Source organism: Lissotriton helveticus, chromosome 4_1, assembly GCF_964261635.1.
Source record: "Lissotriton helveticus chromosome 4_1, aLisHel1.1, whole genome shotgun sequence".
NCBI lineage: Eukaryota > Metazoa > Chordata > Amphibia > Caudata > Salamandridae > Lissotriton > Lissotriton helveticus.
In genome coordinates, this window is record NC_136063.1 from 1,931,977,025 (window position 1) to 1,931,995,921 (window position 18,897).

An 18,897-nucleotide genomic window follows, 5' to 3' on the forward strand; every position below is an offset into this window, starting at 1 on the left:
TAGTTACCTCACGGTTGGAATACTGCAACGCTTTGTATCGGAACATTAATAGTTCCTCCCTGAACAAACTTCAGGTTGTACAAAATGCGGCAGCTCGTCTCATTCTGAACACTCCCCAGTGGCATTCCGTTAGAGAGGGGATCCATTCCCTTCTCTTGCTTCCTGTCCGGAAAAGGCTTTCTGCCTACTTCTTAAGGCCTGCATCCTAGCCGCCAAACTATGGAATGACCTACTTACTTATTTTTCAGATGTGGACTCTTTTATGTCCTTTAAAAAACATCTGAAAACCTGGCTTTTCACATCTTTGTACCCTCTTTCTTGGCCGCTTTGCTTCTGCTGACTCCTATGGGTTTTAGTGCGCTCTATAAATTCTATCCTACCTACCTCGCTGACTTAACACACTAATCATAAATGTGTAATAGTGATTTTACACCTTTAGCCATATAGCACAGCAGTTTGTGCTGCTGTGCAACATGTAAAAAAAATTGACAAAGCCCATAGATCTTGCTTAGGCGATACCTATTGGTTTTGACAATGCTTGTTCAACATTTCCTTTCACTTAATGGTGTATGTAGCTCCTTTTCAGAAACTAATTTATGTTTAATTCCAAAAAAGGAGAAAAGCTTCTGAATGCAAAAATATAGACCAATCTAACTTATTAACACAGGTTGTAAAACTAATGCCAAGATTCTTGCCTCACCGGTGAATGACTTTATATCTGGTTTGGGAGGTACCGAACAAACTGATTTTGTTAAGGGTCAAAACATTACTTATAAGCCAAATGCATCATTATTACAAGTAGCGATTAGCTAATTACGATTTTCTCCGATTCGCAATTACGTAAGCGCTAATCCTAATATATGAAACTATTTTCAGTTCCAAAAGCGATTCCTAATGTGCCGCAAATTCACCTACCTCATGCATATTAACGAGGTAGGTCGCAATTTGCGAGCCATTAGGAATCTACACCATCACAGGGATAGTGGCCTGCTGAAGTCAGCAGACCACCATGTCTGTGATTGCTTATAAATAAAGCAATCTTTTTTTTTGGTAAAGCAGACCGGTTTCCTTAAAAAAAAATTAAACATTTTCCATTCTTCTTTTAAGAGCAGGCTGTGGTCTTTGAAACCACTTCCTGCTCTTAAAAAATGCTTTTGGGACCCCTTCCCATTTGCGAATGGGTTACCAACTACTACAGAAGGTGATAAAATGCAAATGTTTTGCGACCTCATTTGGTCACAAAACATTCCTGCATCCCAATGCGATTCAGTATTAGGAAGGGATGCCTTAAACACGCCCCTTCCTAATAGCGAATCCCAAACTCATCTTGCGATACGGTAACATGTTACCGAATCACAAGTTAGGGTTTTCTGCATCAGAAAAGCATTTTTTGCGTTCGCAAATAGTTTGTGAACACAAAATTGCTTGATGCATGTGCCCCCTAGGGCCCTTTCAAATGGCATTCATTCCAATACAATTAAAGATACTGTCTATGTGAATCTTGATATTTTAAAACTCAAAATTACTCATCTTTGCAAATTATTGTCTTCTCTTTTCTTATTATGATGGTATATGCTAGAAAATATTAAAGTGATGATGTTAGCGGTGGGTAATTTCAATTTATGTATGCATCCTGTTAAACTCCTTCAAAAGTTTTTTTAATTGATTGATAGCCTTTTGTCAAAGTTTTTGCAGAACAAAAAACCTGCTCGTATTTCTATATCTACACTCAAAAAGTTCAATGCTAATAGTATATTTTTCAATCTTCACATATTAACATCCTGCTTTTCGGAAGATATTCCTTGTCATAATACTGATGGTACAATGAAGAGCTTTCTACAATTTTACCTTTCTGAAAGAGACCATTAGTTATAGATTCCTTACCTTAGAATTACCCCCAAGCATCAGACTGGATACAGAGAATTTTTCTCTTAGCAGTATCCATGCACGTCGGTCGGTGGCATAGGTCGACTTCGCGTCTGTGGTCAGTGCTATGGTCACCCGGGTGACGTTGCGGTGTTGTAACTGGGCAGGGCACAAAACCATACAATCTTTCTCTATGTTTGTTTTTTGTTTATTATCTCATCCAGAACATAAACTTGCAGTCGTATTTTAATTGCACAGGACAAAGAAAAACTTTCAACCACTCTTTTCTGACTCCTTCATAAAGTCTTTTTGTTTGAATTGAAAGAAAACTGTTAAGTCTTTTTCACGGTAAATTCTCCTTTAACTGTTCTGTCTTTCTCTTTTCAGGTCCAGAAGGGAGTCCCTGACATCTCTTCAGAATGCCCCTCGGATAAAGACAGAGAAGACCAGGTAAGGAACTTGTTTTTCCGCTTTTTATATGAAAAGGGAAAAAAAAGATAGTGATCCCAAATCAACCGTGCTGGGGAAAAGCAACTAAGAAAAAAAAATGATATGATAGGTAAGCATATCTTTAAGAGATGACTGGGACAGCACTCGTAACTCGCCTTGTGTGTTAACTCACACACAGGAATACCATAGAAAATAGAAAGGGAATGCTAGTCAGGCCTCCTAACTTAAAAGAAGAGAAAAAAAAACGTAGGATGGGAGTGGTAGACAAAAATGAGCTCAGTGTCTTAGAAAGTACTCTCCTTTCCACCCCGTTTGCCTCCCTCCCTCCTACCAAAGATATGCGGGGCGGTGCGCCAGTAGTGGAACTTATTCCAGCAGCTTCGGGTCTCTGCAAACTCCCAGAAAGTCCTGACCTCCAACTTGGTGAGGTGTCAGACGGGCTTGCTTCTTTTGCAGGTACAGTGCAGCTCACGCCAATGGAATGACTGAAGCCTCGAGAATTCTTTACCGTCCATCTGTGGCTTAAGAAGTATGTGGGCCAGGGTTCATCCTCGAGGGCTCCCAACGCTGCTCTCTTGTCCTTCACCAAATCGCCGACCAGGCTTCTCTTCAGCAACAATCTCTCTTCCTCCTTCCGGGATTTAAAAAATCCTCCCACGTTGCTGAATGGTTGTGTTGGCAGCATTGGGGTCAGGAGAGAAGCTTCCTTGCTCCTGACACCGGAACCAGTCTTGCCCTGTATCTGTGGTTTTTGTTGAGCTCTTTGACCTCGTCTCTGGTGGGCTGCTGGAGGGAAGACGGAGATTGTGCAGGTAAGTCGAGCATGTGCCAGGGAACGGTTTGTTCCTCTTCTAAGTCTTTTTGCATGTCACAGATGTCTACTTAGACTCCGCCCCTGCGTGCTGACGTCAGTTCTTTCTTATTCCACGCCAATGCACAGATCCGGAGAGAGCTAGATCCATATGTAGGTAGCTACATACCGGTCGGTAACGGGCGAAAATCGGTAATTACCCCATTACTGACCGGCATTTAGCCTTTTCTAATGTAGGAGGCAGGTTTTAAGGATTCGGTAATTTACCGATTCCTTATTTTAAGGAATCGGTAAAATACCGAATACTTATTTTAAGGAATCAGTGATTTACTGAATCCCTAATACCTATGTAGGTGGCACTCAAGTGAGTGCATTTTTGCTATCAGGATTCGTTATTTACCACCAACTACAAGTTGGTTGTAAATACCAAATACCTTAAATAAAGCAATTTTTTGCTTTTTTCTCAGTGCCATGTGGCAGACATACATGCCATTAGGGCATGTATGTGCGCCACATGTGCACACATGCATGAATCAGGGGTGTAACAGGGTGTCAATATGACACCCTGCCACCCTTAAAGATGCTCCCTCTATTACCGATTCGGTATTTACCGAATCCGTAATAGTGAATGGCTTCCCATTAATTTCTATGGGCCTACAGGCCCATAGGAATGAATGGGAAGGGGATTCCTTATTACCGAATCGGTATTACCGATTCGGTAATAACAAACTTTACCGATTCGGTATTATTTAACTAATTTTTAGCTACGTATGAAATATCAATTCCTAAATACCGAATCGGTAAAATTGGGTATTTAGGAATCAGTATTTCATATTTACCTACATCGGGCCCCTAGTCCCTTAGTCATTTTTTGATTAACTTTTTCTCAACATCTTTGAGTCATTTGGCTCCTGGTGCACGAGGGATGTTACATCACCGGACTGGATTCAAGCCGTGTAAGGCCTGTACCTGCTTGATGTTGTTTAAGGACCCCCACCTCGTGTGTCTCTGGTACCTGGAGCGCAACCTCAACCCAAAGTCGTGCTCGGACTGACGGGCCATGAATCCAAAGTCTTTGTGGGAGCGGTCATGAAAGCTCTTAGAGGCCCGGCAGTCAGCTCTGTGCCGTTTGAGATCCTGGTCAAGATGAAGGTTGCGGGACTGGTCAGGGAGCCACCACCACCATTCATCTTCCAAGTCTTCGAGATCTTCGGGTAAGTCAAAGCACAAGAAGAAGGCGAAGAAGCAATGTCGGTCTTTCTCCTTCTTGCCATCCGTTGGCGTATGCAACGCACCCCTGGAGCGATCGTCATTGCTTTCCAGCCCCCCCTTCGGATCCTGCTCCTGGGACGGCTCCGAGCTACCCTCCATTTCACGGTGCCAGAGCATTCCCTGCCCAGCTTCGAGCTTTTAGTGAAGCGATTAACAGCATCGTTGGGCAGCCCGACTTCACTGGTTTGACTTCGGGCCCCGCGGACAAAGCTGGGGGCCCTGGGCCTTCACTGCCAGTGGGTCTAGCCCTGGTAGCCCCCAAGGATCCACGCCTGATCCAGATCAACACTGGTCGACCTCAAGGACCTTCCCCGGTACCGATACAGGTGACTTCGCCCCCGGTAGTGCCCCTGACCAGCACTGACCCCAGCCTTCCCCCCAACTTGGGCACGGCGCCGGACAGATGTCGCTCAACATCGGAACCAGCGCTGGAAGGTATGTGCCTCTGTTCATTCCTGGTGTTCCTTTCGGGCCTGAATGGTAACGAGAGGAGGATAAGGAGGACTGGGAGGGATCTGTGGACCCTTTGGCTGACCAACTTGAGGACCTGGGTGATGCCAGTGGTCTGGATACCTCGCTATACCTTGGCATGCTATCTCCCCCCTACTGTGGCTACAGATGAGGGAGCCTCATACGAATGTGTTGTTGTGTAGGGTTGCTGCAGCTTTGGGCCTGGAGCTTTCTACAGTGGTGATCAGGACTAACTTCCTAACAGAGGTGCTTCAACCGGCAGCAGCCTCTTCAGAGCCCCTTCTGCCTTTCAATGAAGCCTTCACCGACGTCCTTTTGGGTACTTGGTCCAAGCCCAGCACAGGGGCTCCTGTGGATAGGATGATTGTCCAATACAATCGCCCGGCCCTGGGCGACCCACTTTTCCTCTCCCAACACCCGATCCCTGAGAGCTTGGAAAACCAAGCCTCATCCTCTAAGGGCGCAATCCCTACTGCTTCCCCAGATAGAAAATCCAAGAGGCTGGCCACCTTGGGAAGATGTATTCTTCTATCAACTTAGCATTGTGTTTGGTGAATACTGCATGCCTCTTGGGCTGTTATACCCATACATTTTGGGATATGGTTGCGCAAGTGCTTCCACAGTGCCCGGAGGAGGCCAGAGCTGTTATCACCCGCGGAGTGGCAGAGGGTCGAGAGGTAGCTAAATTCACCATCTGGGAGCTGGATACCCAAAGCGAATCACTGGGCAGAACGGTTTCAACATCTGTAGCCCTAAGGCACTACGCCTGGTTGAGGACGTCTGGTTTTTCTGGGGATGTCCAATCCACTTTACTGGACATGCCCTTTGATGGCCATCGTGTTATCGGTGATAAGGCAGACTCGTCGCTCAAGCGCTTCAAGGATTCGAGGGCTATGGCCAGATCCTTGGGCCTTGCGGCAACCTCTTGCCCTACGCAGTCTGCCTTTAGCATAATATGCCTCTTTTTTCCGCAGCCCGTTACACCCGCATGTTGTTACAACGCGGTTGTTACAATGACCGCGTCGTAACAACGCACACGATTACCCCTCAAGTCATTATAACTACTTGCGGAGGGGGTCGCTGGATGTTGGAATAGTATAATTTTCTATTCCAACTCCAGCCTGTGCGTACCGTAGTCGCCCCCCTCCGCAAGCCATTGTTACGACTTTCGTGGTAATGGTATGCGTTGTTGCAACACGGTAATTGGAACAACTGCTTTGTAACAACATGTGTGGTGACGGTTTCGTGGTCAGGGTTGTTTACCCTACGGAAGGAGTGCCCCACCACATTTAAACCAGTATAGCCACCAGTTCATGCAGGCTGCCCAGCCTGGGTGTGTCCGTGGGGCTCAGCGACACGGGTCTGGTGGCCAGCAGGCAGGCCAGTCCACCCATAACCCCCTGCAGCAGTCTCCAAACCCTGCTAGTCTAACCTTTTAGAGCCAGCAGAGGCCAGTGGGCGGCGGGATTCGCCATCGCCTCCTCCACTGGTAAAACATCACGTCGGATAGGTGTGTTTTGAAGATAGTCCGTAGGGGCTACTTTCTCCCCTTCAAGGCTACCCCTCCCTCCATGCCACCATCCTTCCATCGCATGTCCGAAGATCACTTGGCCCTTCTCCATCAGGAAGTTGCAGCTCTCTTGGCCAAGGGCGCTATCGAAAGGGTCCCTGTTCCAAAAGTAGGTTGTGGTTGCTACTCCAATTACTTTCTAGTACCCAAGAAGGACAAAGGCCTGCGTCCTATCTTAGACTTCAGAGCCCTCAACCACTTCCTCCAGAAGGAGAAGTTCAAGATGCTCACGTTGGCTCTCTTCCGCTTCAAATACTTGCAAATATGTTCTTGGTTCTCTGCTGAGAGAGATCTTATTGGCGGAAATTGGGAGATCGAGAATATTCTCCAAAATGTAAACTCCCAAAAAAAGGAAGTAGGGATTTGGTATAGAGCGGTAATTGAGGCAGAGGAGATAGCTCTTCCTCCTCCTTATAAGGTATGGAGTGTTTCATCTTTGGAAGACGTCTCTGTTGATTTGTTTTATCCCTCTCTTTATAATTTATATAAATATGTTAAATCAGCTTCTTTAAAGAAAACCCAGTTCTTTGTGGTAAATAGATTGTATTATACCCCCCAAAAAATTGCTAGATTTATATCAACATCAGCTCCTAAATGTTCTAGGTGCGGTTTAGTAGAGGCTGACGATATACATATGTTTTTTTGATTGTATTTCTTTAAGAATCTTTTGGGGAAATGTGGGGAGGGCGTAAGAGGGAGTTTTTAAAGTTAGGTTTAATCTTAATCCGACAATAGTTATATTCGGTATCGGGAATAATCCTACATACCAACTATCTAATAAGTCGACTGGTTTATTCCTTTGTTTGATGTTATTAGTGCTCCTAGAGAGATCTGCAGGCTGTTGAAAGATCCTGAGCCGCCGCTATATGAGACCAGGTTAAGAGCAGTGTTGCGCATGGCGAGATTGGATCAAGGGGAGGGGAATATCTGGGGGCCATTAGTCACTTGGGGTACTGAAATGAGGTTAATCTAAGTGTATATGGTCCAATGATTACACCAAGCCTCGCACAAATGAAGCTGGCCTGGTAGGCCGAAAAAGCAAATGCAAGAGCATAGACCCAGGGCGCCCAGTTTGGAAAGTAGACTTTCCTATGTGAATTTGCAGATGCTTAAGGTGAAATGAGGACTAAAAAGTGAAAAAAAAAGATGCTCACGTTGGCTCAGGTCGTGTCTGCCCTCGACAACGGAGACTGGATGGTAGCGTTGAATTTGCAGGATGCCTATTCCCATATCCCCGTCCAGCCAGCCCACAGGAGTTATTTATGGTTCACAGTAGGCCGCAAGCATTTTCAGTTTACCATGCTCCCCTTTGACCTTAACAGTGGCCCCTTGGGTGTTCACGAAAGTGATGGTGGTGGTTTCAGCTCATCTGCGCAGATCTGGGGTTCCAGTCTTCCACTATCTCCACAATTGGCTGTTGAAGGCAGGCTCACCCCAGGCTGTCGTCTCCCACCTCCAGCCTACGTCGGACCTCTTGTATTCGCGGGGGTCACTATCAATGTGCCGAAATAACACCTGACTCCCTTTCAGAAGCTTCTTTTCATCAGAGCAGTTCTGGATACATTGCAGTTTTTGGGATTATCCTCCCGAGCAGTGAGTTCGGTGAGATTGACTCTGAGGCCGCTGGGCCTCATGGCCTCCTGCATCCTGCTGGTGGATCATGCCAGGTGGCATATGCGGACTCTGCAGTGGGACCTGAAGTTCCTGTGGGCGCAGTATCCGGGCAATCTTAATGATGTCCAGATCTAGGGGGGGACTGCACGTCAATTGCAGTGGTGGCTCGAGAACAGTGGCAGATCCCTCTCCCTTCCCCAACCTGAGTTAACAGTAGTGACTGATGCTTTGTAGTGTAGTTCCTATATTCCCAATAGGCTCTGCGCATTGGAATAATATATCCTATAGATCTGACGTAGGACTGAGGTCTACTAGGTCTCTATCGAATATACTAGACTTAATTGTGAGTGCCAGCTAGCTCAGAGGTCACTAGAAACTTTCTCGAATAAACAAGAAGGGATTAGTTTCTGACAACCGCATAAACATGACAACTTTGTTTCCCAAGAATCAGAAATGTATCTCTAGAGTCACGGAAACAATAGATAGTTATTTTACTCAGTCAATCGGGCATGCTTCGTTTCACCAGAGGTGCAGAGAAATAGAGAGACAGGTGTTTTGAATAAAAGGGTATTTATTGAACAGTCTTCTTTCTCATGCAGAGGAAATGAACTGCTACAATCGTAATACTGGTTGCAAAGTACAATGCGTACAGTACGAAGAGTATTATAAAATAATACTATAAAAGCATGATATGGTTTCTAAGCCATAATAAATATAAAATACATACATTAATAAATAAAGACTAAAAGTACTCAACTGGTGCTTCTAAAATACGCCTACCCCGGTGGGTGTACCTAACCTAGGTCTAGTACAAGGGAAGAAGTAAGTAGGGTGTAGCTTAGTTTCAGTATTCTTTGCCAAGAATCTAATCCAAGAATTCTCTAAGGGTCTAATCAGCTCCGTACCTTGGTTTAGAATGAAGGAGGTCTGGTATCTCTCTCTCAGGACTCGAGTTCTCAACAACCCGCAAGGGTAGGTTGGAAACACTGGAGCTGGATTTCTCGGCAAGAGATAAGACAGCGTCTCTCTCAGTGCGTCTGCTGGTGGGTCGGCTTCCTTCAGCACTTGCTTCGGCGAGCTGTGTCGTGTAGGTAGATAGTCGAACTGTTCCACACCACCGTGTGTTTGCTTAGGCAAGTGTTGGCATATTTATACCTTGAAGGTGCCGAGTTTGACGTAAGGTTGGACATAATAACGTCATCAAAGACTTAGTTCTTTGAAAACTCCATGAGTTCTAGGATAAATCAATATTCATGCAGGGGGAAGTCCCTGACTGCTGAAGGCGGGTTTTTCCAAGAAATTGTTGTAGGTTTTCGGAACTAGTGGAAATAGCCATGCCGTATTAGGACTACGTGAGCTATGTCTTAATATGGTTATGATTTCTATGCCTTTATAAGGATACAATACTTTATACCTGTATAAGGGCATGAATCGGGAAAATTACACTAGGGTCCTAAAACGCTATACAACACCCTCTCCACGTATTATGTCTGATATTACTAAATCTGTAAGCATCTAAAACATAACTAATGCATGTGTTCATAATCCCACCCAAAATGCATAAAATGCATTAAAAATGGTTATACACATACATGAGCATTTGTATTGCACGCATTTTACAAGCAATAGCTATCATTCAAAAATGCTATCTAAATGAATCATGAAATGACATTTATGAAATGGCTCTAAGTTTACAGAAGAAAAAAGGTCAAGACCATTCCATAGCAGAATATTTAAACTGTTATCGTTTTTAAAGGACAAGGTCAAATATTGTCTCTAGGAAGTATTAAATGAATTTCTTGTTCTCTAAGAATAGTTCTACTTTAAGCAGGTTACTCTGTGCCAAAGGAAAAAGGTCAATTTCGAAAAAAGAAAAGTTCAAATTGGATTGTAGAAAAATAGAGTTCCCAAGTTAGAAGGTTTGTTTTGAAAAGTGAAGGCTGAATTTCAGAGTCCATGGAACGCTGTGTGCAAGTTTCAAAAAGTTATTCTCGGTGTCGGGAGAAAACATCAAATCATCTAAGCTGGCAAAGAAATCGTCTACCACAGTAGGTGAAAGTGGAACTACTTCATTAAGTAGATCAATTGTGCACAGATGTGAAGCATCGCCGTCCGCGTTAGTTGCCAAATTAGAAATGTTCATTGCAGATGGTACCTGTGTGCCTGTTGTTCCACGTACCTCACCAGTAGCTGGATTTGCCATTGAGATCTCAATGAATGCCGTCATCAGGATTGGCAGCCTTTGGGGGCAACACGATGTATGAGCCGTTATGGGACCCAGCAAAGTGTCAACATCCATTAGCAATGCTGATGGAAGTGTAAGACAAACGTCTAACACACATTCTTCTCCGCAAAGCAGGCATCGTAGAACAGGTAAGATGCAATCTTGCCAGATTGGTCTGAATGATAGAAACCAAGTGGTATTCAGATCTCTTAAACGAGCCAAGCGAAGAATCTCTGTAATCCTGTCACGGTACTAAATTATGTGTTTGGTCAGATGCACAGCAGATATTTGAAATGTTCAAATAGTTTGTAGGTTTTAGGTGCCACACAAGTAACGTCAAGTGTCCCACGACGTTATATTATCAAATGAGAAACATGAGATCAGTAGCCACTGATCTCATCCTTATGTGCACTCAATGGTTCTTCCCATACAGTAGGAGTTCCAAACTTCTTTATATACCAGTTATTGCATTTTATTCAAAATATGCTTTCATTGATAATTTCCACATTGTACATATGGTATGGCTTTGGCTCTTAGATTCAGAGCATAACACTGTCCTTTATATAAATCCAATGCATTTCGGGGCCATGGTGCGCCCCTTCATCAGGGAAAGGATACTGTGGTAAAAAGGAAAATTGCATCATGTAAGTAAAGTGTGCATCGTGGGATGTGGGTAAGAACATGTGGGGGAAAGATAACGTGGTGAGTTATGGGGTCACCTTAGAGAACCGGGGACCATGTGAAAGTTCGGCAAAAAAGATAGGCTGGGTCTTACGTGTGTTCAAGAGTAGAGATGATGCGTATCTGAAAAAAGAAAAGTGCATACAGCATGTTACCGCCGGGGCGTGGTTGGGTATTGGAAAGAGTAACAAAAATCTATCTGGTATCCTCATGTTATGTGCTAAAGACTAACCTGGGGTTTGATTCTTGGTTTCTGACAAAGCGGTCCGTTCACCAACGCCGGTCAGGACACGAGTGTCAGCTGCCGCGTTTCCTCGAGGTCAACAACTCGCGATCACGTGGTCATAAAAAGAGGAAAAAGACTCGCGTCCATGATATCAATGGCAGAATTAAGATACCGAGTATACGACGTTCAGGAATGTGATGATGAGAGAAAGGGGAAGTGATGGTGATATTTAAAGAAGTGGCAGAAGTATATTGTTAAAGTGTAGTAAAAAAATTATGGTGTGGTGGAGATGAAAATCATATAGTCGTTCATAATGGAAAACAGAAAACAGTAAAACAAAACATCACAGTAGGTTCACACAGGAGATACTAGTTTGCTCGGGAAAGCAATTATTACAGGTAGCAAGCAAATTCAATTCTGTCATTGAGGCCAAATGGCTTCTGTGTAGAAAGTCTATAAATCCAGGTATTTTCACGCTGCAGAAGAAACTTTGTGTTGTCTCGACCTTCAATTTTAGGTATAGTTTCAAGTATCATGAACTTGAGTTGAGAGATGTTATGTTTCTCATCTTGAAAGTGTGTAGCTATTTGGTAGATTTTAGCCGAATATTAGACTTATGTTCTGTAAGTCTGGTTTTGATTTTTCGCTCTGTTTTGCCAATGTACAGTTTGCCGCAGGGACATTTTAACGCATAGATCACGTTGCTGGAATCGCATGTTGCATTCACCTTGAGTTTTATGGTGTGGCCTTTCATGGGATGGTTAATCACATTTCCTCTGATGATACAATTACAGTTCCCACAGTTCAAACATGGTTTGGTGCCTGTGTATTTCAGCTTGATGGTGGGTTTGTGTTGAACCAATTCTCCTAGATTCTGTGCCCTGGTAAAGGCAAACAATGGAGGTTCCTTAAAAATGTCCCCAAAGTCTGGTTCCAAATTCAACAACGGCCAATGTTGGTTAATGATCCGTTTAAATTTTGTGGTTGCTGTAGAGAATTTAGAAACTACCACTGTGCGGGTTTGTTGTTTTTTGTCAATAGATTGTAGAAGTTTCTGTCTCTCAATGTTAGCAACTTTATCTTTGGATTCTCCAATAATGTTCTCAGGATATCCTCTGTGGTGAAATTTAGTGGCCACTTCCTCAATGCGTTGTTTGGATTTGATAGGGTCTGATGTGATTCTTTTGGCCCGTGCCATTTGTGAGAAAGGTAAGTACTTTTTAAGGTTAGGTTCGTGGAAGCTCGCGAAATGTAGCATGTTGTTCCTGTCGGTGGGTTTGGTAAAGAGATCAGTTTCAAGGTTATGTTTGTTTATAGTGACTTTGACATCCAGAAAATTCACACTTGTATTTGATATTTCCCATGTCAGTTGAATGCGTTCATCAATTTGGTTGAACTCAGTCAATAGTTTTTGTAGTTCCTTCTCAGAGTTTTTCCAGACAATAAAGATGTCATCTATGTATCTGGTTAGAAGCAGTAAGTTCTTTGTCCATTCTTCATTCGTGAAAATGTGAGTTTCCTCATACTGTTGCATGAAAATGTTGGCGTATACAGGCGCCGCTGAATTGCCCATAGCCATTCCTACCAATTGCTGATACCATGAGTCTTTGTATTTAAAGTAACTCTGATATAGTACAAAAAGCATGAGTTCCATCAAAAATGTTTGGAAAGTGGTATCCAAGTTGGATTTAAGTAAGGCTTGTTCAATGGCTTCTATACTTAACGAATGAGGTATGGAAGTGTACAACGATCGGACATCCGCAGTGCAGAGAATTAAATGGTCTTCTGGGTTGATTTCCAAATTGTTTAATTTGGAAATAAAATGTGTAGTATCCTTGGTATATGTTCCCATGGATAGCACTGAGGGCTGTAGATATTTGTCAAGAAGTTGACCGATGGGTTCATGCATGCTCCCACATGTAGAGACTATAGGTCTCATGGGGGGGTCAGTCAAATTCTTATGAATTTTTGGTACCATTCTGAGGGTTGGGCTTTTGGGGTTAGCTTTTGTCAAAAAGTTTTTTGTCCTATCATTGATTGTACCTGCTTCATGTGCCCTCTCTAGGATGTTCATGAGTGTTTTCATATATTTCGTTGTGGGGTTGTTATCCAGTTTCATGTAGGTTGTAGTATCCATGATATGTTCCATTGTTTTGGATTCATACATATCCTGATTCATAATAACTAGGGCACCCCCTTTGTCGGCTTTAGAGCATGTGATCTGGTCATTGCGTGATATCTTTTTCAAGGTATCCCAATCTTTTTGCGTGATGTTCCTGGTGCGTTTCTGACCGTGTTTAATACTGAGTAAGTCCTTCTTGACTCTATTTTCAAAAAGATCCAACGTTTTGTGGCTGACTGGTGATTGGAATGTACTATGAGGTCTTAATCCCAGAAGTTGATCTTCACCTTGTATTGGTTGTTGGGGTAACACATTCTCAAAGAAATGACGCAGGCGAAGTTTACGCATCAATCTAAAGAAACTGACTTCGAGTTCCAAATTGTTGGTGTTGGTTGTGGGTACAAATGATGTGCCTTTTTGTAATAGTATCTTTTCATGTTTGGTGAGTTGGTAGTTACTAATGTTAATGACTAGTTGATCGGGGTTTATGTCTTCTTTGGTTTCTTGTCTTTGATGGTTCCCGGTGCGCTTCTCGTGATTGGTGGTTCTTTCTCCTTTTCTTTTTCTTTTGCTCTGTCCTCTCTGGGGTCTCCTTTTTGCACTTGACCCTGTTCTAAAAAAGGGCTTGGTTCTGTTTGGAAACTCGTGGTAGGTTGTCGTGCTTGACTAGTATCGTTACTTGTATGTGTTGGTGGAGTTCTCCTGGATCGTTGTGTGCTATCACTATCCGATGATGACGTTTCAGTTTGAGAATTTGGCGGTCTGTTCCTCCTTTTTTGGGCGTAGATTTCGGCCCATGTGTAGACCTCTCCCAGTCTATAATCCATAGTGTCTCTCTTATATTTGCATATCTTTCGTTCGTTGATTTCATTAGTATGTTTGGCCATTTGTGCCTGGATGTCTTCCAAAATGTTCTTTAATTCATCTTCAGATAGCATTTTAGATAATTCATTTGATGTTTCAGCGATTTCAATGGTGAGCTCCTCTAGTATTCCAGAGAGCTCCTCAATAATTAGGAGGATCAGGTCCAGGGAACATTTATTAAGGATTTCGTACCACCTTTCTTGGAATTTTTGGGAATTTTTACATAGTGATGGTTTCAAGGCAATTCTGAGGTCCCTAGGTATACGTTGGTTGTGATGATATTTTACCAACGTGCTTGCATGTAGTTGTTGATTGACACGTCTCTTGCTTAGATATATTAATTGTCTTATATGTTGCTCTTTAGAGCGGGTAGTTGTCTATTGTGCGTTTTCTTCCCTAATCAATGCATAGATTTGATCGGCTTCATCCGGTTTAAATGCAAATGTAGAGGCTCTGGCCTCGGTGCTTTTCGCTATTCCTGACCGGCGTTGGTGAACGGACCGCTTTGTCAGAAACCAAGAATCAAACCCCAGGTTAGTCTTTAGCACATAACACGAGGATACCAGATAGATTTTTGTTACTCTTTCCAATACCCAACCACGCCCCGGCGGTAACATGCTGTATGCACTTTTCTTTTTTCAGATACGCATCATCTCTACTCTTGAACACACGTAAGACCCAGCCTATCTTTTTTGCCGAACTTTCACATGGTCCCCGGTTTTCTAAGGTGACCCCATAACTCACCACGTTATCTTTCCCCCACATGTTCTTACCCACATCCCACGATGCACACTTTACTTACATGATGCAATTTTCCTTTTTACCACAGTATCCTTTCCCTGATGAAGGGGCGCACCATGGCCCCGAAATGCATTGGATTTATATAAAGGACAGTGTTATGCTCTGAATCTAAGAGCCAAAGCCAATGAAAGCATATTTTGAATAAAATGCAATAACTGGTATATAAAGAAGTTTGGAACTCCTACTGTATGGGAAGAACCATTGAGTGCACATAAGGATGAGATCAGTGGCTACTGATCTCACGTTTCTCATTTGATAATATAACGTCGTGGGACACTTGACGTTACTTGTGTGGCACCTAAAACCTACAAACTATTTGAACATTTCAAATATCTGCTGTGCATCTGACCAAACACATAATTTAGTTTTACTCTTTCGTGTCCACCCATGGTCCGGATAGCACGCTAATAAAAATAAGATGAGCAATTACGAAGAAATCGCGAAAAGCACCGAGGCCAGAGCCTCTACATTTGCATTTAAACCGGATGAAGCCGATCGAATCTATGAATTGATTAGGGAAGAAAACGCACAGGAGACAACTACCCGCTCTAAAGAGCAACATATAAGACAATTAATATATCTAAGCAAGAGACGTGTCAATCAACAACTACATGCAAGCACGTTGGTAAAATATCATCGCAACCAACATATACCTAGGGGCCTCAGAATTGCCTTGAAACCATCACTATGTAAAAATTCCAAAAAATTCCAAGAAAGGTGGTACGAAATCCTTAATAAATGTTCCCTGGACCTGATCCTCCTAATTATTGAGGAGCTCTCTGGAATACTAGAGGAGCTCACCATTGAAATCGCTGAAACATCAAATGAATTATCTAAAATGCTATCTGAAGATGAATTAAAGAACATTTTGGAAGACATCCAGGCACAAATGGCCAAACATACTAATGAAATCAACGAACGAAAGATACGCAAATATAAGAGAGACACTATGGATTATAGACTGGGAGAGGTCTACACATGGGCCGAAATCTACGCCCAAAAAAGGAGGAACAGACCGCCAAATTCCCAAACTGAAACGTCATCATCGGATAGTGATAGCACACAACGATCCAGGAGAACTCCACCAACACATACAAGTAACGATACTAGTCAAGCACAACAACCTACCACGAGTTTCCAAACAGAACCAAGCCCTTTTTTAGAACAGGGTCAAGCGCAAAAAGGAGACCCCGGAGAGGACAGAGCAAAAGAAAAGAAAAGGAGAAAGAACCACCAATCACGAGAAGCGCATCGGGAACCATCAAAGACAAGAAACCAAAGAAGACATAAACCCCGATCAACTAGTCATTAACATTAGTAACTACCAACTCACCAAACATGAAAAGATACTATTACAAAAAGGCACATCATTTGTACCCACAACCAACACCAACAATTTGGAACTCGAAGTCAGTTTCTTTAGATTGATGCGTAAACTTCGCCTGCGTCATTTCTTTGAGAATGTGTTACCCCAACAACCAAAACAAGGTGAAGATCAACTTCTGGGATTAAGACCTCATAGTACATTCCAATCACCAGTCAGCCACAAAACGTTGGATCTTTTTGAAAATAGAGTCAAGAAGGACTTACTCAGTATTAAACACGGTCAGAAACGCACCAGGAACATCACGCAAAAAGATTGGGATACCTTGAAAAAGATATCACGCAATGACCAGATCACATGCACTAAAGCCGACAAAGGGGGTGCCCTAGTTATTATGAATCAGGATATGTATGAATCCAAAACAATGGAACATATCATGGATACTACAACCTACATGAAACTGGATAACAACCCCACAACGGAATATATGAAAACACTCATGAACATCCTAGAGAGGGCACATGAAGCAGGTACAATCAATGATAGGACAAAAAACTTTTTGACAAAAGCTAACCCCAAAAGCCCAACCCTCAGAATGGTACCAAAAATTCATAAGAATTTGACTGACCCCCCCATGAGACCTATAGTCTCTACATGTGGGAGCATGCATGAACCCATCGGTCAACTTCTTGACAAATATCTACAGCCCTCAGTGCTATCCATGAGAACATATACCAAGGATACTACACATTTTATTTCCAAATTAAACAATTTGGAAAACAACCCAGAAGACCATTTAATTCTCTGCACTGCGGATGTCCGATCGTTGTACACTTCCATACCTCATTCGTTAGGTATAGAAGCCATTGAACAAGCCTTACTTAAATCCAACTTGGATACCACTTTCCAAACATTTTTGATGGAACTCATGCTTTTTGTACTATATCAGAGTTACTTTAAATACAAAGACTCATGGTATCAGCAATTGGTAGGAAAGGCTATGGGCAATTCAGCGGCGCCTGTATACGCCAACATTTTCATGCAACAGTATGAGGAAACTCACATTTTCACGAATGAAGAATGGACAAAGAACTTACTGCTTCTAACCAGATACATAGATGACATCTTTATTGTCTGGAAAAACTCTGAGAAGGAACTACAAAAACTATTGACTGAGTTCAACCAAATTGATGAACGCATTCAACTGACATGGGAAATATCAAATACAAGTGTGAATTTTCTGGATGTCAAAGTCACTATAAACAAACGTAACCTTGAAACTGATCTCTTTACCAAACCCACCGACAGGAACAACATGCTACATTTTGCGAGCTTCCACGAACCTAACCTTAAAAAGTACTTACCTTTCTCACAAATGGCACGGGCCAAAAGAATCACATCAGACCCTATCAAATCCAAACAACGCATTGAGGAAGTGGCCACTAAATTTCACCACAGAGGATACCCTGAGAACATTATTGGAGAATCCAAAGATAAAGTTTCTAACATTGAGAGACAGAAACTTCTACAATCTATTGACAAAAAACAACAAACCCGCACAGTGGTAGTTTCTAAATTCTCTACAGCAACCACAAAATTTAAACGGATCATTAACCAACATTGGCCGTTGTTGAATTTGGAACCAGACTTTGGGGAAATTTTTAAGGAACCTCCATTGTTTGCCTTTACCAGGGCACAGAATCTAGGAGAATTGGTTCAACACAAACCCACCATCAAGCTGAAATACACAGGCACCAAACCATGTTTGAACTGTGGGAACTGTAATTGTATCATCAGAGGAAATGTGGTAACATTAACCATCCCATGAAAGGCCACACCATAAAACTCAAGGTGAATGCAACATGCGATTCCAGCAACGTGATCTATGCGTTAAAATGTCCCTGCGGCAAACTATACATTGGCAAAACAGAGCGAAAAATCAAAACCAGACTTACAGAACATAAGTCTAATATTCGGCTAAAATCTACCAAATCGTCAATAGCTACACACTTTCAAGATGAGAAACATAACATCTCTCAACTCAAGTTCATGATACTTGAAACTATACCTAAAATTGAAGGTCGAGACAACACAAAGTTTCTTCTGCAGCGTGAAAATACCTGGATTTATAGACTTTCTACACAGAAGCCATTTGGCCTCAATGACAGAATTGAATTTGCTTGCTACCTGTAATAATTGCTTTCCCGAGCAACCTAGTATCTCCTGTGTGGACCTACTGTGATGTTTTGTTTTACTGTTTTCTGTTGTCCATTATGAACGACTATATGATTTTCATCTCAACCACACCATAATTTTTTTACTACACTTTAACAATATACTTCTGCCACTTCTTTAAATATCACCATCACTTCCCCTTTCTCTCATCATCACATTCCTGAACGTCGTATACTCGGTATCTTAATTCTGCCATTGATATCATGGACGCAAGTCTTTTTCCTCTTTTTATGACCACGTGATCGCGAGTTGTTGACCTCGAGTAAACGCGGCAGCTGACACTCGTGTCCTGATCGGCGTTGGTGAACGGACCGCTTTGTCAGAAACCAAGAATCAAACCCCAGGTTAGTCTTTAGCACATAACAC